This window comes from Triplophysa rosa, linkage group LG7 (assembly GCF_024868665.1).
Source record: "Triplophysa rosa linkage group LG7, Trosa_1v2, whole genome shotgun sequence".
Classification (NCBI taxonomy): domain Eukaryota; kingdom Metazoa; phylum Chordata; class Actinopteri; order Cypriniformes; family Nemacheilidae; genus Triplophysa; species Triplophysa rosa.
The window spans coordinates 16,304,401-16,312,880 of NC_079896.1; positions in this window are offsets into that span (position 1 = coordinate 16,304,401).

Sequence of the window (8,480 nt, forward strand, 5' to 3'; positions counted from 1 at the left end):
TTTCTGACCCCACAGGTGGATACCAAACGAACGTATCAGTGTAAATCAATCAACAAATCCATAGAAATGTCCGTATAACTTTTGTGCGTCATACGGACATTTTTTTTGTGAAACTTTTGTGAGTCTCCAGCCAACTCCGCAACCATTAAAGTCTGACCAAATCCGGCCCCGCTAGGTCAGCACATTGTCAAGATCAAATAATAAACATTGCCGCCTTCTACGGGGGACCACGGTGTGCTGTTAAGAACTTCTTCGCCTCGTCGACTGATGTAAGCAGTTTATGCTCACCTTCCTTAGACACAATCCTCAGTCTCGCGGGGAAAAGTAGAGATGGCTTGAATCCTTCATTATAAAGTTCTGCCATTACCCCGGTATTGAGCACGCTGAGCACGGCGACTACGGCCCCCCAAGTCCGCTGTTTTGGCTTTGAGTTTATCGTAGTTCTCTGTCAGTGTGGCTGAGTCGTTCGCTGAGGAGGTCTGCGTTAGACTACAAAGATGTTATTCGTGATCCATGATCTGACACCGCAGCCTGAACAGAGTCAATTTTTACCTCCAAATATGTTAGAGCAGCTTTGAATTCAGTAGAAAGAGCGGCTCTGTGGTCTTCCAACAGGCTAGTCAGGGCTGACATGCTAACATCCCTCTGAGTCGCAGGAGCGTCACCTTTAGCATTGGTATCTTTCTTCGCTTGTTTAGCAGATTTCGAAGCCATTTTCTACATATTTAGATATATAACATGTTATCTCGCTACAATCAAGAGTACAACACAGGTACGGAATAATTAAATGAAAATTAAGTAACTTTATACAGGGACCACGAGGTAGATGTGTCTACTCCATTTGCACCCGGAACCGGAACCCATAAATGGTATTTTGTTAAAACTTATTTATGACTCCCTCTTTATGTTGCGGTTTGTGTAACGAGCTAAGCCGTAAAACTGCACAGTAGTGAGTCAGAATCAAATGATATCGAAGAAAATGTCTTTAAGGATTTACCAAAGGTGTCTGATGAAGCTAAGGTAGAGATTTCAGGTGTGATTAGCCTGAGTGAACTGCATAAAGCTGTTCAGAGCATGGCACCTGGAAACGTACCTGGACTTGATGATATACCCTTAGACTTTTATAGGTTTTTGGGAAACCTTAGGAGAGGATTTCTTAAAAGAACGAAGGTCTTCTACTTTGAGTTGATAGAGAGCTGTCCTAACCCTACTTCCCAAGAAAGGGGACCTCACAGATATCTTAAACTGGAGACCTGTTTCACTTCTGTAGAGTGATTATAAATGTATAAAGATTTTAGCAAACAGATTATTCAAAATTATGAATAATGTGTTCCATCCGGACCAAACTTATTGTCTCATCAAAAGGTCAATTTTGTATAATATATTTGTTTTTGCCCAAAGAAGGAGTACGGCTACAGTGTTTGCAAAGACTTCTGTATGGTTCAATAAATTCCAGCTGGAAAGCAGTTGCATGTAAAATATTGCAGAATCTTGGAAATTTTAAAATGAACAGAAACCTTTTCTTTATGAACTTGTCAAAGCTGGACATTAATGGTATGCCTAGTTTTTATCGGAATGTTTTTAAAGTGTAGAAGATGTTCAACGTACAAAGAGAAGGACATTTTAAATCTCTTCACTGGCTCCTCAAGGTACCGCTAATATACGGAGCTAGCTTTGATCTAAAACGACGTGGTCTGTACAATTCCTGGACTGACAGAAACACTGGTGGATCAAAATATGTACAATGGGGAGTTTAGGTTATTTGGCAGGATCAGACTTTGAGTCTGGCACCAGAAGTCAACAGAAGTGTGTAAGTGTTTTATTTCCGTCTAGGTTGTTTTAGCGCAGCTATCTTTGCTAGTTAGCATTGTTTTTGTTTGCAGTTGTAACGTGTTGAAATCGCGTTTGTGGCCGTGCATTCTCACGTTGTTTTTCAGCTTTGGTCTGGTACCTTATCCCCGTAGTTGTGCTAACATAGAAGGTGGGTCCTGCTGAAATCACAACCAGGAGCATATTTAATTAGTTTGTCCACCGCAGACAGACATACTCAATACCAGTGGTGGAAAGAGTACTGAAAATGTGTACTTAAGTAAAATAATTGTTAAGGGGTTAAGAAATAATTTACCCAAGTACAAGTAGAAGTACTGAAAACTTGACTTGACTCAAGTAAGTGTAGATAAGTAGTTTGGTGAAAAACTACGCAAAGTACAGCGTTACAAAGTTCTTGAGTAATGTTTTTCTATTCTTACCCTAAATGGGGATGTGGCGAGGAAGGCGGGGCGAGAGCCGTGGGGCGGGTAAGGCGGGGCCGGCGGCGTAACTGGCAACGAGTGTCAGCTGTGCGACCGCCGGTCCCCGCATGCCTCATGGGGGAGCTTGGGAGCATAAGAGGACGAGCGACTGGACCATCGGGAGAGAGGACCCGGGCCCGGAAACAGTTAAATTTGTTATGGCCTTTTATTTGCTGGATTATTGTTTATTTATTTTGATTAAAGTTTTGTGAATGTTCGCCGGTTCCCGCCTCCTTCCTTCCCTACATTGAACTGTATTACACAGATTTTTGATCATTATGGAGGGGTAAAGATGCTCTTGTAATAACTCATTCAATGTGGGCAGGAGGACACTTACATAAAGACCACAAGTATTGTGCATAATTCTGATCATTTTGTGCATATATGCACTTTTGGGCTCTGTTGTACACCCCACTTATAAGAAGTATTCATAGGAATGATATTACCATAGATGTGTTAATAATCAGACCAATAACTATTATACAAGTGAATATATGAAGATGATTTAATGATTTAATGACATAATCAGTATACTTAAGCATTGATTGAGTGTTGTTTGAACATATAAGTATATTTTTAATCATTTTAACCAAGTATAGACCAGATTTCAGCAATATAAAATTCAGTGATGTCTTTGAGATCTGTTTAAGGCCTGACCTAGATAAAGTTCAGAAGGTTGAACATGTTGTTCACTTTGTGGCCTGAAAACTGGTACCAACTGGAAAACTTATTTTTAAAAACCAAGTAAAGGTCGACATTCCACTATTAGATACAAACCTTGTTGCCTAGAAAATAATAGTGGCAGACGAGAATGATTGGATAATAAAAAATAAAAGGTAAAGGGAATTTCTGATTGGTTTAGGAAAGCACCTCCTTTCCTAAGTTTCACTATAACTACAGGCTGGAAAACACTAAGTTTTCAGATGACTTGGGACATCTCACTTTGTTTGGCCTGATCAAATAAAGTTAACTCCTTGACACCTGAACCTTCTTTGTCTGAGAGATTTTTTGAACTTCAAGATCGACTTTTACCACATCATATTTTGGCGCCCGAACAGGGACTGGAAAAAGGCTGAAGACATCTGACTACACTGAGGGCAGCCACCCGGCTGACTACACAGATCAAGCCGCATTCTAGGTGAGCATACTTTTGCTTATAGTTTAAATTTAACATCTGTGTGGTCTGCTGGAGGTGAGTTCTGGGTGTGGTTGATGTCTATAAAAAGCTTCTCCAGTCAAAAAGAACAATTTAATGAAATTGCAGGAGGGTATCAGGTTTCAACGAAATAGGTATGATGGATGGATGATTGGATATGCAGTAAAGATACTGCCTGTAGATTTAGTTTGTCCCAAGAGGGGACTGAGAAACTGCCTGCATGTGTGCAGTAAGATATTTATTCCGCCTGCATGTGTGCGGAGACCGCCTGCATGTGTGCGGTGAAACTGCCTGCATGTGTCAGTAGATATCCGCCTGCATGTGTGCGGTGAAACTCCTGCATGTGTGAGTAGATATTTATTCCGCCTGCATGTGTGCGGAGACCGCCTGCAAGTGAGCGGAGAGACTGCCTGCAGTGTGCAGTGAGATATTGATTCCATAAAATGTGAGGCCTATAGATGCGCATAAGAAGTAAAATCTGTGTCTTGTCTGTCTAAATTGTCTGTGTAAGTGTCTGTGTATCAGAAAAGCTGAAAAGAAACTGAGAGAGTGAGAACTGGTTCAAAACTGGTCAAGTTCTGGTTCAAGGAGTGAGAACAGAGGTTCTGTCAACCTTGCACTGGTTACCTATAAAGCATCGCGTTAACTTTAAAATCTTGCTTATTACCTATAAAGCCTTACATGGTTTAGCTCCTCAGTACTTGAATGAACTCCTTTTGTATTACAGTCCTTCACGTGCATTACGCTCTCAGGCGTCCTGTCAGTTGGTAATACCTAGAATTTCAAAATCAAGTGCAGGTGGTAGATCCTTTTCCTATCTAGCGCCTAAACTTTGGAATAGTCTTCCCTGCACTGTCCGGGAGGCAGACACACTCTGTCAGTTTAAATCTAGACTAAAGACGCATCTTTTTAATCTTGCATACACTACTTCCATAATATAAATCTTCTGAGGGTTTAGGCTGCATTAGTTAGATCAACGGAACCAAAAACACAACTGATGTACTTGTTGCATCAAAGAGTACAGAACAGTACTCTACTCTCAGCCAGTCTTGTCTCATTGTTCCAAGGTTACCACAGCGAGCAGGATGCAGTTCATGGCCTGACCTGATGGTAGAGGGAGAATGGGAAGTGGGGACCTGACAAGAGCTGAGATGATAGAGCTGGATAAAGAAGGACGCGGTCTCTTGACATGTCTTCACCACAAAACTTCAAATGCTATTAGATTATTAATGATAATCTTAAACTAAATTTATTTTATTATTAAGTTTATTTATTTTATTTAGCCTTGTTGTGCAAGTTCTCTGGAGCTTGTGCAGAGGCAGCAGCTTTTGCCAGAGGGGAACTGGAATCCCCTGGTTGGGCCTGGGTTCTCCTGAGGTTTTTTTTCTCGATTAGAGTTTTGGGTTCCTCGCCACCGTTTGCATACTGTTTTTGCACTATCTGCCTGACCGGGGGGGCTGCTTTAGAATCTTAAAGTTTTACTTAATTAATATTGCATATAGGAATTTATAGTCTGTTATATTTGACCTGTGCTTCTCTCTCCTTTATCCTAAATGTGTGCTCTCACTGAGCGTGTGTGTGTGTGCGTACTTGTCTGTGTACGTACGTGTGTGTGTGTTGTGTGTGTGTGTGTGTCTCTTGTCTTGTGTGTTGTGTGTGCTTTGTGTGTGTGGAGTGTTTTGTTGTGGGTTGTCTGTCTTCTGTGTTTTCAACCTTTTCTTGTTTTGCAGGTACAACTTTGAATTTTTTGCTTTAGTCAATTGTCTCATGTACAGCTGCTTTGTAACAATGAAAATTGTAAAAGCGCTATATAAATAAAGTTGAGTTGAGTTGAGTGAAGTGGGGGCTTATTGGCAATACGCCCAGAAAAAAGTAGCAATTGTGTGTCTGTGAAAAATCATGCATGAAAAACTGAAGATCTAGGGAAACAGTAGGAAACTATAATAAATAATAAATACAAATATCTATTACTTATTCTCTGGAGTAACATTTTAGTTTAAAATGAGTTTAAATACTGTTATAAGACTTTTTGAGAAAGCTGGCTTTCAATAAAAGATTATATTATGAAAATAAGTACAGAAGACTGATCTTATTGAGACATAACAAAAAATAAGTGTCATGTGGCCTATGAGGATATGTTAGTAGATTTTATTTTTATATGAGAGTAGTTTAGAGTTTATTTTGAACTTTTTCTTTATTGGTTAAGTTTTTTGTTTTTAAGACTTTTCTTTTTTACAACTGATTTACATAAATAAACTATTCAGACCCATGCTTTGAAATCTCCCTTCCCCAATAGTAAACCTTTACTTTATTGTTTCACTTTGGTTTATTTTTAGTTTGTTGATTTTTAAATTGAAGGTTGAGACATTTTTCTTTTTTTAATTTTTTAGATTGAATCATTGATTTTAACTTTGGAGTTTTAGAGATTTTATTTTATTGTTTTATTATTTCAGTATAATGAACTTTTGGAGTTTTTATTTTTATTTTTTGAGATATATTGACTTTTCAAGCTTGAAGTCAAGACTCTCATTTGATTTAATTATTGTTTTACTTATTGAGTTATTGGTTTTTGGCTTTTGGCCTTGAAGCCTTTTAAATATCTTATTGTTTCAATTTTTTGAAGCTACTGATTTTAACTTTGAAGTTTTGATTTTTGTTTGGTTCTGTCTCAGTTTATTGAGAAATTGTTTACAAGTTTGAAGATCTGAGATTTTTATTACTTTCCTTTTTTGTTTCAATTCATTTAATTATTTATTTTGAAGTTTTGAGATTTCTTTTCATCTATTGATGATGGAAGATTGATTATTTGGGATTGATAATTTTGAAACTGTTCTCATTGTCAATTTGTGATTATGAATTAATATCTGAATTTCAAGATTGAGATTTATTTCCCCATTAGTGATTTTTGCCTTATTTTGTTTTGTTTCAGTTCACTGAGTTACCATTTGCATGGCTGAAGAGGGGCCGGGTCTCAAATATGAACGATGTGAAGCCTTTCAGGCTAGAATACAGACCCTAGCAAGAGTGCTGGTTGAAACTAGGGGAATTAGTAACCACTTTTGGGAAGAACCAACATTCATTGACGAAGAGGGGAGAGAGCAGAATCTGACTGCTGAAAGAAAAGATTGGTACTTGAAACAACTAACAGAAATTCGAAACTTAGATTCTGCCCAAAAGGAGTGGCCTTACATTCAGTGGAAAAAGATAGCACAAGAGTGTTGCACAGTAGAAGTGTTGAGATCCTTTCTGAACGAAGTCTGTGAATACCAATTTGACAGAGCTAACCAACCCTTAGGCATATCAGCAAAGACATTCCTTATTCAAAGAATTCCATTGGACCTATTGGCAGGCAGGTACTTTGGTGTAGGACAGCTGAGGGATATCCATTGGGAAAGGGACGCACTGGGCGGCTCATTACCCATCCTGAGCTGAGAGTCTCTGCAGACACCCGATATGTAAATTGGTTAAACAGAGAATTGCGTACCAATAACCATGGAGAAGTAATCCCACAACAGTTTGTGGCGGTGACTTTGAGAAAATTGGTAATGGAAATTACCCCAGAAAACTCCAGATCTTGGTTTGAATTCCAGTAAAGCAAATGATTAAATAAAGAAACAAAATTGTTTTGAAAATCAAATAATGATTTTAAAAAAATGAAATAAAGATTAAAATGATGCGTTAAAGAAATAAAGTTGATTTGAATACAAATAATGATTTAATAAAATAAATTAATTAAAAGAAAGCAGTGTTTTATTGTGTGAAAACTATTGCAAGTAATTGTTTCAAAATGTCATCCACTCCTGTAGATCTGTTGGGATCTAAATACCCAGTATGTAAAGACTCAATAGAAAAAATATCCAGAAAGTGGGCTGCAAGAACCAAATATTTAAGAACAATATGGCCAGAAAGTGGTACCTTTGATGTGACAGTGTGTGAGGAAATGGAGGGATTAATCAAGAATTATAAACCAAAGGACAAAAACAAGAAACGTAGTGAAAAAAGAAGGGTAGAACAGGAAGTACTGAACCTGTTTAAAAATGAAGGAATTAATTTCCTGAAAAATATGAAAAAAATTAGAGAAGTGTTAAAAATGGATGGTGAAAATGAGGAAAAACTTGAGAAAATGACTCAGCCACCTCCCTATGAACCCTTCAAAAGTCAAATGATAAGACAAATGCCAGTAGTAACCATGACAGGAGATGTCACAATAGAAGGGCAGGTAGAGATAACACCCTACCCAGAGGAAGGTAATAAGGAACCAATCCCCCAGAAAGTAGAAAAGAGTAGGGACAAAAAAGCCAAAAAGAAAGCCTCGGGCTGTGCATCAAATCAAAATGATGAAGAACAAGATGAAGATATGACTAGCCCTTATGCAGAAGCGGAGAGGGCATTGTCAGAATTAATTAAAGAAAGAAATGAGGCACATAAAGACACAACAGAATTGTTGAGAAAAATACAAACAGACTCTGCTCGTGGTTTAGAGGAAGAAGAAGAGGAAGAAGCCCAATCTGAAGCTGGCAGTGAAAGCAGTTACCAAGCAAGACGCTCTCCAACTAACCGAGAGACCTCATCAGGGGAGACATCAAAGAATCCCAAGAAAGGAGAATATAAGTTTGTAGCAGGAAAAATCTATCTCCAAGACTCAGAGATCGAACCAAACCAACTAAAACAATTAGTTTGGACACGAAAGGAAGGAGGGAGACTGAGAAAGACTACAAGCATTAGTCAACTTCCTGGAGAGAAACAAAGCGATGCTGCTGGGCAATGCCCTATCCTGATAAAAGGGAGACAAGCACAATATGTGCCATGGGGCTCCCAAGACTTGGATGGACTAGTTGCACGCCTGCCGGATCTACATGAAGGGGCGGGCAAATGGATCAAAATGGTGGAGGATGAGACCACTGGAAAACTGCTTGCACTGGGAGATATAAAAGCACTCCTAGCCAAATGTGTGGGAAGTTCTAAGATGAATGAACTCTTAAGAGCAGCAGGCCTCCAAAATGCAATAAACTCACCATTCATGGACGGAAATC